This window comes from Oryctolagus cuniculus, chromosome X (assembly GCF_051225735.1).
Source record: "Oryctolagus cuniculus isolate XC-2025 breed Fujian yellow rabbit chromosome X, ASM5122573v1, whole genome shotgun sequence".
Lineage (NCBI taxonomy): Eukaryota > Metazoa > Chordata > Mammalia > Lagomorpha > Leporidae > Oryctolagus > Oryctolagus cuniculus.
Genome location: NC_142888.1, coordinates 111,499,979 through 111,515,620, shown reverse-complemented (window position 1 = coordinate 111,515,620; position 15,642 = coordinate 111,499,979).

The following is a 15,642-nucleotide window of genomic DNA, read 5'->3' as shown; positions in this document are numbered from 1 at the left end:
TTGTATTTATTATCTGTCCCCCAACTAGAATGAAGCTCCGTCAGAGCAGGGGCTTTGTTTTGTCATGTTCACTGCTCTATTTCCACCCATAGAACTTCGTGCCTGGCCCACGGTAGGCCCTCAATAAATGTTTAATGAAGTAAGACCATGGGGATTGGGGAGGAGAAAGTAAATAGTGGAGAAAGGGGAACAGGAATGAGTGAAATGATCTGAGGAATTTGTTAATAATACAAGAGTACTTCAAAAAGATCATGGACAAATGGAATTATAAGATGTTTATTTTTGTCCAAAAACTTGAAATTTATTTATAGCTTTTCATGACACATTCTCTTCATATAGCAGCCCATTGATTCTGGCATAGATATGAAATGGGACCCAGTAGTGATGTATGTACACAAAAGTTTGAAAACCACTGATCAGCAACCATCAAGGTCAATAAGAAAAAAAGAAAAAACTTGTACCTTGGGCATCTCATCAGTTACATTGGAACAGGTGAGAGACTTCATTCTGATTGATAATCATCCCTAGACATACATATTAGTGAAGATGCACACTGAAAACTAGCTTTGTCATTAGGTCCCCAGTGATTTTGAGCATCTCTGTTCCTTTTGGCTGTATTTTGGCTGTTGGAGAAACAGCATGATCAGACAGATCTACATTGGCTCTCAAGTATTACACTAAATCTAAAATCTATAGGAATTGCATATACATAAGATTTGTGGGGACTTAATATTCACAATGAGACAAAAATCTAAACTGGTAGAAAAAGAACCAAATCACCTAGACACCAATTCAGGTGTCAAGTTAACTGCTCTGTACCATAATTTCCCCGTCTGTAAACTACGGATGATGGTGGTACCTTTCTCAAGGGTTCTAAGGAGGATTGTGTGAGATAATCCACATCAAGCACTCAGTACAGTTCCTGGCCCATAGAGCTCAATAAATATTAGTTACAAGAGCTAGCTTTATAGTCAGCGATATGGAGTAGTTTTTATCTTAGCCCACTTGCAAGCAGCTAAGTCAATTGTCTTCAGTTTTTCTGATAAAAGACAAAAGGCCTTTGTTTCTTTAGGCATGCTCTTCTGGTTTCCTAAAACTCCTTTTACAACTTTCTCGGACTAGCTAAGATCTGGCAGCCTTTAATATTCAGTTCAGGTGTCAGCCCTGAGTATCCCAGAGGCCTCCCCTTATCCTTTGATTGGTTGGCTCTCTCTTCCTCTTTGCTTCCATAGCACTCTGACTAGATTCTCTCTCTCTCTCTCTCTCTCTCTCTCTCTCTCTCTCTCTCTCTCTCTCTCTCCTTACTACATTTTACAGGAATCTGTCTCTCTCATTATACACTGAGCTTTGTGGGAGAAGGGCCCACGGCTTATTCTTTTCTTTCTTTTTTTTTATACCCCTAGGCACCTAGCACAATGCCTGCCCAATCAGTGTTTGCTGAATATTCTCAAATCAACACGTGAGGGAGTTGATGGTTACTACTGCTAAAGACTTTCCCATCTGAGATGGCAGTTTTGTTCTCTGGCCCTCACTCTTGTACCTCCCAGTTGCACTCACAGTCATGCAATGCAATTTAGCACTTAATTATATGTTGCATAGTGTATATTATTTTCTAATTGCTTCATATGTTAATCTACCACTTATTTCCTTTTCCTTCAGGCGCTAAGAGAAGAAATAATTATAAATTGAAAGTGGATGATCCAGCTGTGAGCCACACCCAGCTGTCAATCTGTCCTGCTTAGGGAGTGCCCAGGTCATTGTGAATGTCACTATCGGTCATCAGAGGTGAGTGCTGATGAAAAAAGACCATGGTTTATCATGAGCACTTAGAACACTATCTTCATGTTAGTAGGCACTCAAGAAATATTTGTGGAATGAGTGAATGTTGAGTGAAAAAGAGCAGCGCAATGGTTCAGGCTAGAGATCAGTAGCACTGGCTTCTAATCAGACCACTAGCACTTCATTTGGAACTTGCAAAGTCACATTTTCTTTCTGGGGCACAATTTTAGGTTCTGTAAAACATAAAGGAATCAGCCTAGATTATATTTGAGGTCTGTTATAATTTTAATATCCAATTCATTCTACCAGTGGTTTGAACATTCCTCAAGAGTAAGCACAGGATGTACTCAAATCTCTTATCTCTTCACAGCATCTGAGCACACAGAAGGATTTGATAACTATCTAACAAGTGAAAACCGTCACCATTTATTGTCACCCTTACCCCAAATTAAAGCAAACCAAAACAAAAAACAGCCAATGGATGCCAGACTGCCGTGAAAGATGTTTCATCTCTAAAAAGGGGCCCTAAAGGCAACATAGGAGAAAATCTGGAATTCTCTTCTAATTGTTCCATTTCAAAATCTTTACAATCTTTGTGATTTAAAATCCTAACATAGGCTTCGGTTTACAATCAAGTCCCATTAATCCAAGAGAAAATTGAGTGCATGCAGAGTAACAATTGCAGTTCCATCTCAGGTCCTATCCTCCCTCTTCCTTGGGAATCATCCATCCCTTTCATTTTATTTACCACCCACTGGGACTGGTGACACACTCATTTATCTCTCCAGGCAATATCTCTCCAGCCAACATCTCTCATCTGAATTCAAGGGCCATATATCCAACTGCCTGTTTGACATTGCTTAGTCATTGCAAAGCCATCTCAAACTCAATTTGTCTCAAAGTAAAATCGTGATCTTCTCCCTAGCAACCTGGAACTGAACCACTGTTTCCTAACTCACTAAATAGCACCTCTTTCCACCCAGTTCTTTTTTTTTTTTTTATTTGAGAGGCAGAGTTACAGAAAGCAGGAGTGATGGAGTAAGAGATCTTCCATCTGCTGATTCACTTCTCAAATGGCTGCAATGGCCGGAGCTGGGCCAATCCGAAGTCAGGAGCCAGTAGCTTCTTGTGGGTCTCCCATGTGGGTGCAGGGGTCCAAGTACTTGGGCCATCTTCCACTATTTCCCCAGGCCATTAGCAGGGAACTGGATCAAAAGTGGAATACCTGGAACTTGAACTGGTGCCCATATGCAATGCTGGTGCTATAGGCGCAGGCTTAGGCTACTACGCCACATTGCCAGCCCCTTCCACCCTAACTGGGCTTCCTTGACACCTCCTTCTTCAGTCCAGCCATTCATCTGCACTCCATTATTTAAGATGACAGTTACAGTTGTGCTTCCAAGCCGGTTTCTTGAATCAGTCTGCTTTTTATTATCTCCAGTAATTCTCTCATCTCTCACCTGGACTACCCTGCTAGTTTACTACCTAGCCTATCCCAGTTCGACTTGCCCCTCTTCCAATCTATTCTCCACAGTCCTGCAAGTGTCATTAAATCATGTATTCATCAAAACCATTGATTGAATGCCTACTAGGTATGAAGAACAGGGTATTCAGTAGTGAACAAGACAGACAAAAATCCCTGTTGTCATGTGGTTGACGTTTTAGTGGGACAGAGAGACACACACTAAAAATAAGATGTGAAACGCATAGGATTGGGCCGGCGCTGTGGCATAGTGGGTAAAGCCGCTGCGTTATGGGCACCAGTTTGAATCCTGGCTGCTCCACTTCTGATCCAGCTCCCTGCTAATGGCCTGGGAAAACAGTAGAAGATGGCCGAAGTCCTTGGGCCCCTGCACCCACATGGGAAACCCAGAAGAAGCTCTTGGCTCCTGGCTACAGATTGGCCCAGCTCCTGCCTTTGTGACCATTGGAGAGTGAACCAGCGGATGGAAGATCTCTCTCTCTCTGCCTCTGCCTCTCTGTAACTGTGCCTTTCAAATAAATAAATAAATCCTTTTCTGGAGAAAGAAATACATAGGCTCAGAAATTCACTTCTGGCGTGATGAATTGAAGTGGTTAACAAATCTTTGCCTCTATAAAGCATTTATGAAGCCAGGTAAAACTGTCAAAACAATGCTTTCAGCGCTGTGGAAAGCTCCCGAAGGTATAAAAGGATGACGGATCATCCTGATTGCCTGGGTACTGTTGTAGTGCTAACACTGGAAGTCCTGCATCTCAGGAAACTCCTCCCTGGGATGCAACACGTCTCATTTTTTGGGCAACAGCAGCTCAAATTTGAGGGGGGGGTTACCAAATTCATACTGTGTTCTCCCAAACAGGAACTGGAACCCTCACTGTTTTTAACATCAAGTGAATATGGCATAGATTATTATTTAAAGTCATTGTCACTGATTGGAACCCTGACCACCCGTGTTGTCATCTGTACTTTGCAGTTCACGTTAGTGAATCATTTGTCACATCACTCCAAGGGGTGCACCTTAAATGTACGACTTAAGTGAATGGTAATCATGAACTGAAACATTCTGCGTTTGATTTTGCCTGTGGATTAACTATTGTGATTTGTATGGAGATAGCACTACTCTCATTTTCAACATTACGGCTATTATGACTATGTGTTCCAAGTGTTCAGATAAAGAGAAACAAAATGATTATAACACCAACCCCAGCTTGACCTAGGAATCACCAAACAAGAAAGCTAAACGACCATGTTATTTTAATGACAGATGGAAAGACACATGCAAGTGGATTAGGGAGGTAAAATGACCAAATCAGAATATACTGAACAGAAGTAGAAAGCAATCTGGGACTGGGCATGGCAGAGACAGGGATGTGAAAGCACATATGCAAGGCCGGCGCCGCGGCTCACTAGGCTAATCCTCCACCTGCGGCGCCGGCACCCAGGGTTCTAGTCCCGGTCGGGGCGCCGGATTCTGTCCCGGTCACTCCTCTTCCAGTCTAGCTCTCTGCTGTGGCCCTGGAAGGCAGTGAGGATGGCGCAAGTGCTTGGGCCCTGCACCCGCATGGGAGACCAGGAGGAAGCGCCTGGCTCCTGGCCCCGGATTGGCGCAGCGTGCCGGCCACAGCACACCAGCCGTAGTGGCCATTTGGGGGGTGAACCAATGGAAAAGGAAGAGCTTTCTCTCTGTCTCTCTCTCATGGTCTAACTCTGCCTGTCCAGAAAAAAAAAAAAAGCACATATGCAAACTGAATTTCACAAGTCCAAGATGACACAGAAAGGTCTCATTTTTAAATTTTTTGGTCTTCCAAAAAAACCACTGATGTCCAGTCAAACTTGGTGGCCACTGAGTTAGTCTAAATATGCCACATGAACAAACGTGCCTTATTGTATGATTGCTTTATGAAAATGAATAAAGTTACATTTCCTGATTCAGAGGTTGCAACTGAAATGTCCTGTGGGTGAACACAAGAAGAAACCCCCTGTGGCTCAGTAGGTTAAGCTGCTACTTGGAATGCCCGTCTCCTGTATTGGGATGGTCTAGTCTCAACTGCTCCTCTTTCAATTCAGCTTCCTTCTACTGACCGCCCTGGCAGGCACTGGGTAATGGCTCAAATTCTTGGGTACCTGCCACCCCTGTGCGAGCCCAGATGGAATTCAGGCTCCTGGCTTCAGCCTGGCCCAGCTCTGGCTATTGCAGGCATTTGAACCAGAAGATGGAATAATCTCTATCATAAACAAACTTTTTTTAAAAGATTTATTTTTATTTATTTGAAAGGCAGAGTTATACAGAAAGAGAAGGAGAGGCAGAGAGAGAGAGAAGGAGAGGCAGAGAGAGAGAGAGAGAGAGAGAGAGTCCTTCATCTACTGGTTCACTCCCCAGATGGCTGCAAAGGCTGGGGCTGCACCGATCCGAAACCAGGGGCCAGGAGCTTCTTCCTGGACTCCCACGTGGGTGCAGGGGTCCAAGGACTTGGGCCATCTTCCACTGCTTTCCCAGGCCACAGCAGAGAGCTGCATCAGAAGTGGAGCAGGTGGGACTCAAACCAGCCCCCATATGAAATGCCGGCACTGCAGGCGACAGCGTTACCTGCTATGCCACAGCGCTGGTCCCAGACATACATTTTTTTAAAAGGGGAAATTATTAGTACAAGATAGGTTAGCCCCTTACAGTATAAAGTCCATTTAGTAATATGTCAAATCAGTGTTTCTCCTACCTTTTAGGTACTTTGATTTGAAAAACAGTAATTTCAAATCATCTTGATTTCTGTGAAGTTGATCTACCAAGAGTAGTGTGAAGATACAAAGTGAGTGGGGATTTTTCCAGTGCTAAAATTGAATTCCTCCAGGGCATCGCCATGGTGCAGTAGGTTAATCCTCCGCCTGTGGTGCTGGCATCCCATGTGAGCACCGGTTCTAGTCCCAGCTGCTCCTCTTCCAGTGCAGCTCTCTGCTGTGGCCTGGGAAAGCAGTGGAAGATGGCCCAAGTCCTTGGGCCTCTGCACCCACGTGAGAGACCTGGAAGAAGCTCCTGGCTCCTGGCTTCGGATCGGTGCAGCTCCAGCTGTTGCAGCCACCTGGGGAGTGAACCACAGGAAGGAAGACCTGTCTCTCTGTCTCTCCCTCTCACTGTCTGTAACTCTATCTCTCAAATAAATAAAAAATAAATAATAATATTTTAATAATATAATAATAAAAAATAAAATCTTTAAAAAAATGAATTCTTCCAAGTATCAGAACTTGATGCTTTATCTAGTAAAATCTATGCTCAGTTTTTCAGCTCTCACAAGGAGTCTTCAAAAAGTTCCTGGAAAATGAAATTAAAAGATACATTTATTTTGGTGCAACAATTTTTTTAAGTCTATGCAAGTTTTTTTTCATAATATGCATTTCCACAAACTTTTTGAAGTACTCTTGCTTACTTAGGTCATTGATTAGCTTAATTTTGTATATAGTAGGAGGTAAGGGTCCAATTTTAGTCTTTTGTGTGTGGATATGAAGTTATCCAGGTATTATTTGTTCAAAACACCATTCTTCCTCCCATTGAATTGCCTTAGCACCATTGTTGAAAATCAATTGCAAATGCGAGAGTTTATTTCTGGATTCCCAATGCTATTCTATTGATTGCTTTCTTTATCTTTATGCCAGTACCACAGTTTCTTGATTACTACCATTTTGTAGTGTTTTGAAATAAGGAAGTGTGAATCCTCCAACTTTCTTTTTTTTCAAGTTAGACTATTCTGGGTCCTTTACATTTGCAGATGAATTTTAGGATGACTTGTCTTAGTCTACAACAGAGGCAGTTAGGATTTTGATGAAAGACTGTGTTGAAGCTGTAGATCAATTTGGGAAGTATTGCCATCTTAACAATAAGAAATTTTGTGATCCATGATGGGATGCTTTTACATTTTTTAGGTCTTTAATTTCTTTCTACAATATTTTGTAGTTTCCAATGTACAAGTCTACACCTCTGTTGTTAAATTTATTCCTAATTTTTGATGCTATTCTAAATTAAATAATTTTAAAATTTCATTTTCATTTTACTCATTGCGAGTTTTTAGAAAACCTAGTGTTATATACTGGCCCTGTGTCCCTAACTCATTTGTGAGTTCTAGTATATTTTCAGTTTCTTCTTTAGGATTTTTTTTTTTTTCATTTTAAGCTTTTATTTAGTGCGAAAGCTATCTAGGAAAGTGAGGGCTTTAGTTCAGGTTGGAGAGAGGGTAAAGTCTGGAAACTAGGGTAGCGTCCATACCAAGCAGAGAGCAGGCCAAAAGCCACGTGCAGCCAGCGCCTTGAGCTGCTATCCACCGCTTCTTTTTTTTTTTTTTTTTTTTTTTTTTTTGACAGGCAGAGTGGACAGTGAGAGAGAGAGACAGAGAGAAAGGTCTTCCTTTGCCGTTGGATCACCCTCCAATGGCCGCCGCTGCAGCCGGCGCACCGCGCTGATCCGATGGCAGGAGCCAGGATCCAGGTGCTTTTCCTGGTCTCCCATGGGGTGCAGGGCCCAAGCACCTGGGCCATCCTCCACTGCACTCCCTGGCCATAGCAGAGAGCTGGCCTGGAAGAGGGGCAACCGGGACAGAATCCGGCGCTCCAACCGGGACTAGAACCCGGTGTGCCGGCGCCGCAAGGTGGAGGATTAGCCTATTGAGCCACGGCGCCGGCTTTTTTTTTTTTTTTTTTTTTTTTTTTTAATTTTTTGACAGGCAGAGTGGACAGTGAGAGAGAGAGACAAAGAGAAAGGTCTTCCTTTGCCGTTGGTTCACCCTCCAATGGCCGCCGCGGTCGGCGCGCTGCAGCCGGCGCACCGCGCTGATCCGATGGCAGGAGCCAGGAGCCAGGTGCTTTTCCTGGTCTCCCATGGGGTGCAGGGCCCAAGCACCTGGGCCATCCTCCACTGCACTCCCTGGCCACAGCAGAGGGCTGGCCTGGAAGAGGGGCAACCGGGACAGAATCCGGCGCCCCGACCGGGACTAGAACCCGGTGTGCCGGCGCCGCTAGGCGGAAGATTAGCCTACTGAGCCGCGGCGCCGGCAGGATTTTAATATACTAGATCATGTTATCTGCAAATAGTTTCGGATGAGATAGTTTCACTTCATTATTTCCCATCTGGCTGCATGGGCAGCAGAGACCCACATTCTTGAGCCATCACCTCCTGCCTCCCAGGATGTGCATTAGCAGGAAGCTGGAATCAGGAATAGAGCCAGGACCCAAATCCATGCACTCCAGTATGGGATGTGGGTGTCATAATTGCTGGACCAAACACCCACCCCTGGTATACACTTCTTTTTAAAAAGATTTTATTTAGCCAGCGCCACGGCTCACTAGGCTAATCCTCCGCCTGCGGCGCAGGTACCACAGGTTTTAGTCCCGGTTGGGGTGCTGGATACTGTCCCAGTTGCTCCTCTTCTCGTTCTAAATCTCAGGGGAAGTTTTTTCAATAGTTCATCATTAAGCATGATGGTTGGGGCCAGCACACTAGGTTAATCCTCCGCCTGTGGCACAGGCATCCCACATGGGCACCAGTTCTAGTCTTGGTTGCTCCTCTTCCAGTCCAGCTCTCTGCTGTGGCCCTGGAAGGCAGTGGAGGATGGCCCAAGTGCTTGGGCCCTGCACCCACATGGGAGACCAGGAGGAAGCACCTGGCTCCTGGCTTCGGATTGGCACAGCGTTGGCCGTGGCGGCCATTTGGGGAGTGAACCAATGGAGGGAAGACCTTTGTCTCTGTCTCTCTCTCACTGTCTGTAACTCTACCTATCAAATAAATAAATAAAATATTTAAAACAAAAAAAGCATGATAGTTAAAGCAGATTTTCTGGTAGACACATTTTGTTGTTTAAAGATTTTTTTTTTGTTCATTCATTTATTTGAAAGTCAGAGTTACAGAGGAAGGAAGAGACAGAGGTCTTCCATCACTGGTTCACTCCCCAAGTGGCTACAGTGACCAGGGCGTGGCCAGCCTGAAGCCAGGAACCAGGAGCTTCATCTGAATCTTCCTTATGGGTGGCAAGGGCCCAAACACCTGGATGATCTGCTGCTGCTTTTCCCAGGCCATTAGCAGGGAACTGGAACAACCAGGACACAAACTGGAACCCACATTGGATGCTGGAGTCACAGGAGGTGGTTTTACTCGCTACGCCACAACACCCGCCCCAGGTACACACAGTTTGTAAGATTGAGAGATTCCTTTCTGTTACGAATTTTGCTAAGTGTATTTTTCTAATCTTAAATGAATATTCTATTTCTAAAGGGTCTTTTCTGCATCTGTGAAGATGATCATAAGCTTTTCTCCTTTCTTCTGTGTATATAGCAGACATATTTATTGAAATCAGAATGTTAATCCTTGCATTCTCAGAATAAGCTCCTCTTGTTTCCACTGTATTGTTCTTTGTATACAGATCTGGATTCATTTGTTAATACTGCATTTAGGAATTTTGCACCCATGCTCAGGAGAGGAATTTTTCTATAATTTCCTTTTCTTATGATTCTTGTCAGGTTTTGGTTAAAAGGTCATTTTGACCTTGTAAAAAGAATGTGAATGTGTTAACGTTTGTTCTGTTCTCTGGAAGTATTTGTGAAAATTAGGCTCTTTTTCCTTTGATGTCTAGAAGCTTTCATAGCCATTTGGGTCTTGCGGTTTCTTTTGGGAAAGTGCTTATTAGGGTGCTTCAATTTCTGTAATGTTTAGCTGCATTTGCTGTTTCTTCTTGTGTTACTGTCAGTCTACTCCTTCTGTTCTAACACAATACCTTAGACTGAGTACTTTATCCACAACAGAAATTTATTTCTCATAGTTATGTAGGCTAGGAAGTTCAAGATCAAGGCACTGGACATTTTAGTGTCTAGTGGAGGCTTTCTCTCTGCTAACAAATGGTGTCTTATTACTGCATCCTCACATGGTAGATGATGGACAAAAGAGGAGAAGGGTGAAAAGGAGACCAATATTTTGTCCTCAGATGGCAGAAGAGGTGGAAGAGCCAGGCAGCTCCCTGAAGCATCTTTTATAAGGTTGCTAATCTCATCCATGAGGGTTCTTTGCTCAAGAGTTAACCATCTCTTAATACTCTTAATTGCCCTGCCTCTTAATACTGTCACTTGGCAATTAAGTTTCAACCTCTGAATTTTGGAGGACGGATTGAGACTATTGCAGTCACTTTTGCTAAGTTGCATTTCTTGAGAAATTTATCACTTCATATAAACTGCTAAGATTATTAGCTTAAATTTTTGTTCATTATATTCTCATACTAATTTTTCATGTTGATGGGGTCTACAGTGATGTAAGTTTTGCATTCTCATATTGATGATTGGTGTCTTCTCCTTTTTTTCCTTGGCTAATCTTTCTAAGAGGGACATGCATTTTATTATTCTTTTCAGAAAACCTATTTTTGTCTTTATTGTTTTTTTCTATGTATGTTAGATTTTAGTTCATTAATTCTTATTCTTATCTTTAACATTTCCTTCCTTCTGCTTTCTTTGGTATTTATTTGCAATTCTTTTTCTAGCTTCTTGAGATGGAACCCTAGGTTATTGGTTTTTAGATTTTCTTCTTTTCTTTTTCTTTAATTTAATGTATTTTTAAAAAATATTTATTTATTTGAAAGGCAGAGTTAGAGAGAGAGAGAGAGAGACAGATCGAGAGATCGAGAGATCTTCAATCTGCTCGTTCTTTCCCCATGGCCTTTCTAGGTGCATGAGCAGGGAGCTGGATCAGAGGTGGAGTAGCTGGGAATCAAACTGGCATCCATATGGGATGCTGGTTCCACAGGCAGTGTCTTTACCCGCTATGCCACAGTGCCGGCCCCAATTTCTTATTTTCTAATGAATGCATTTAAATGGCCTTTTAAGCATTGCTTGATTCTGGAAGTCTTAAAGTGTTGTGTGCTCATATCATTGTCAAAATATTCTCTAATTTGTATTGTGATTGCTCTTTGCTGCATTAATTATCCAGAAATATGTTTCTTACTCTCCAAGTACAGTCATCCACCACACAAAGACCTTCTGTTCAATGATGGATTGCATATACAATAGTGGTTCCATAAGTAATATCACCCGGTGAATTTGTAACCATCTTAATTTGTGTAAGTACCCTGTATGGCACTCCCACAATGACAAAATCACTTAACTATGTGTTTATGAGAATGTATCTAAGTTGTTAACTTATGTAAGACTATAGTTGAGAATTTTCTAATCAACATTATGTTATGGATTTCAGATTTCCTTTTATTATGGTGACAAACTCTGAATGATTTTGATTCTTTGAAATTTGCTGAGGCTTGCTTTATTGACCCAGTATATGGTCAATTTTGATAAATGTTACGTTTGCATTTGAAAATAATATATGCAAATATTATGTTGTTGGATAGAATACCCTATTTATCTGTCTGTCTAACGGCCAAAAAGTTTCTGAGATTGAACAATTTGTAAAGAATAAAAAATTTACTTCTTACTCTTTGGGAGGCTAGACTGTCCACGATCAAGCTGCTGTCAGCTTTGGTGTATAGAAAGAGCCCGTTATCTGCTTTCAAGATGATGCCTTGTTGCCACATCCTCTCAAAGGGAGGAATGCTGTGTCCTCACATGTCAGAAGGTAGGAAGACAAGACAATGTTTCCTTCAACCTCTCTTTTTTAAAAAAACTATATATTTATTTATTTAAGGGTGTGAGGGGAGAGAGAGAGGGAGATATCTTCCATCTGCTGGTTCACTCCCCAAATGCACACAATAACCAGGTCTATGCAAGGCCAAAGCCAGGGGAATGGAACTCCATTCCGATCTCCAACATGGGTGGCAGGGATCCCAGAACTTGAATCATTATCTCCTGCCTCCAAAGTGCATTGGCAGGAAGTGGGGTCCAACGTGGAGTAGCCGGGACTTGAACCAGTCATTCAGATATGGGATACAAGTGTCCAAAGAAGTACCTTAAACCTGCTGCACTACAACAGCCACTCAAGGATTAACTTTCAACATGAATTTTGGAGGGGGCGTCATTATTCAGACTATGCCCACTCTCCACAAACTGCAAAACTAAAAGCCAAGGAGTGATGGAGATACTACTGGCAAGGCAACTGCATTACGGAACTCCCCTTATCGCCCGAGACCACCGGGCCTTGTGTGTGACCATGGATCCAGGGAAATTTCTGATGTCAATTTGCATATAAAACATGAGAGAATCTGCCACTAAAATGTTTCTTTGTATTAAAAAATTATGAGTAGTTTTAATATTTTCTTAAATCACAAATGGAACATCTTGTACCTCTTCTCGTATATATACACCTCATTTTTGGAATCATTAATAAGTGCTGTTTTCATGACGACTCATAAATAAGGGTGAGGAACCTCACCTAGACAGAGAAAATGACCATCTACTATCTGCTTTCCTCTTCTTCAACCTTAAAGTTTGGGGCCAGTGCTGTGGCGTGGTGAGTTAAGCCATGGCCTGCAGTGCCAGCATCCAATACAGGTACCAGTTCAAGTCCCAACTCCTCTACTTCCAATCCAGCTCTCTGCTATGGCCTGGGAAAGCAGCAGAAAATGGCCTAAGTTCCTGGGTCCCTGCATCCATGTGGGAGACCCAGAAGAAGCTCCTGGCTCCTGGCTTCAGCCTGGCACAGCCCTGGTCATTGGGGCCATGTGGGGAATGAACCAGCAGATGGAAGATCTCTCTCTCTCTCTCTCTCTCTCTGTAACTGTACCTTTCAAATAAATTTAAAAACAACATCAAAAACCCTAAAGATCTCAGTGCAGAAAAAAGAGAGAGACATAAAGAAACTCTTAACTCTGCTCTACACCCATGCTGGGAACCCTTCCCTGTCCTGCCAGAAGAGAGACTAGATAAAATCAGAGTGAAGCTAGAAATCAGTCTAGCTGAATCCTTATTACTGAACTGAGACTGTGTTATTCACTAGCTGGAAAATTGTGGGATGGAACTGAAATTCCACTGAAACAAATGCAGAGTGGGAAAGGAGAGGTCAATACAGCATAATGGTAATCACATTTTAAAAATCATCAGGAAATATATTTTAAGACTTTTCAGGCATCGATGTACAAGTACAAAGAGCAGACAGTGAAGACACCACGAAGAAAACTGCATCAGGCTAATAAAATGAGACGTGGAAGTGATGTCACTGTATAGTGTAATACAGATAATCTGTCATGCAGATGGACCATATGACATAGTCAATCTGGAATAGATAAATGGTGGAGGTCAACTAACACAGGCACAAAGGTCAGGTACATACTGGTTTGAATCTGGGTTCTGCCACTATAAACATGTTGCTTAACTTCCTAAAGCCTCAGTCTCCTGAAGTATAAAATGGGAACGATGATAGTATTTGTTTTATAGGGCTACGGGTACGGATAAATAACTGGCATGTAGTAAGTGCTTCAACAAATGCAGGGGTCATCATATCAGCACTATCATCTACCTCATCATCAGATGCAAAAGTTGCTTCCTTTTCTGCTAAAAAGGAAACATCTGGAGGGGGGTGGCATTTAGCCTAGTCGTTAAACTGCTGGTTGGGATGTTCAAGTCCCAGCTCCATTCTTGATTCTACCTACCTGCTAATGTGGACTCTGGGAGGCAACAAGAGATGGCACAAGTAGTTGGGTCTCTGCCAACCACATGAGAGACTTGGACTGCGTTCCCAGCTCCTGTTCATCTGTTTGTTGCTGGCATTTGGGGAGCGAATCAGTGGTTGGGGTGCTCTCTGCTCATTCATTCTCTCTCTCTTTCTGCCTCTCTTTCCCTCTCCCTCTTCCTCTCCTTCTCCCTCTCCGTCTCCCTCCTTCCCTCTCTGCGAGGGACTCAATCACTTAAATCATCATCTGCTTCCTCTCAGGATGCCTAGAAGAAGCTGGATCAGAAGCAGAGTAGCTGAGAATCTAACCAGAACTCTGACATGGGATGTAGGAACCCCAAGTGACAGCTTAGCCTTCTAATCTACAACATCTATCTCATTCATTTTTAAAAACTGAGTACTGTTCCATTGTATGCATATCCCACATTTTGCTTATCTATTCATCTGGTGATGGTCATATGGGTTGTTTCCATCTTTCAGCTCTTGTAAATAATGCTGCTGAGAATAGGCTGACTGTTTAACCCATCTGATGAATTGGCAGCTGGTCGAACGATCATGCTCAAAGCATGTTTATAAGTGAAATGATGGCATCTTTAAAGGAAATTTCTAGTGCTTTCCTACAGGGTTCTTTCTGCAGCTCTCTCAAGAAGATATAGAAAGTGTGATGGACTCATTTGTATTGCAGGTGACACAAATGTGGATGAATGATAACTACGTAATATAGCAAAATTAGAATTTGAAGACTCTGACAAGTTGGAGAAACTGACTAAATCAAGAAAGATGAAATTTCATAGAAGAAAAATTAAGGTCATATACCTGAGTCCAAAAAACCAACTACATGAGTACGGGCTGAGAATTCCATCAGTTTAAAAGAGTAAGCTGAACTCAGGCCTCAGAATCAGCCCCTAAGGCATTCGGATCTGGCTAAAAAGCCCATGAGAGTTTCTCAGGCATGGAAAGCCAAGACACTGTGGCAAAAAATGACCTAAATGAAAGATCTCTGTGAGTGAGATCCCAGCAGAAAGAACGGGCCATCAAAGAAGGAGGTAACTTTCTCTGAAGGGAGGAGAGAACTTCCACTTTGACTATGGCCTTGTCTAAATAAGGTTGGAGTTTGTGAACTCAAAAGGCTTCCATAGCCTTGGCAGCTCATGACAAGAGCCTCAGATGATTACTGATGTCATAAACAAGAGTGTCAATTGTTAAATCCACAACAGGAGTCACTGTGCACCTACTCCCCATGTAAGATCTTTGTCCTTAATGTATTGTACTATGAGAATTAATGGTAAAAGTAGTATTCAAACAGTACCTTATACTTTGTGTGTCTGTTTGGGTGCAATCTGTTGAAATCTTTACTTAGTATAGAGCTGATCTTCTGCATATAAAAATAATTAAAAATGAATCTTAATGAAGAATGGGATGGGAGAGGGAGTAGGAAATGGGATAGTTTGTGGGTGGGAGGGTGGTTATGGGGGGAAGAACTGCTATAATCCAAAAGTTGTAATTTTGAAATTTATATTTATTAAATAAAAGTTCTCTATTAAAAAATAAGAATAAGCTGAGAGGCCAGTGCTGTGGCGCAGTGGGTTAAAGCCCCAGCCTACTGTGCCAGCATCCCATATGGGCAGTGGTTCTAGACCCAGCTGCTCCTCTTTTGATCCAGCTCTCTGCTATGGCCTGGGAAAGTAGTAGAAGATGGCCTAAATCCTTGGGCCCGTGCACTCGTGTGGAAAACCTGGGAGAAGCTCCTGGCTCCTTGCTTTGGATCAGCTCAGCTCTGGCTGTTGCAGTCATTTGGAGAGTGAAC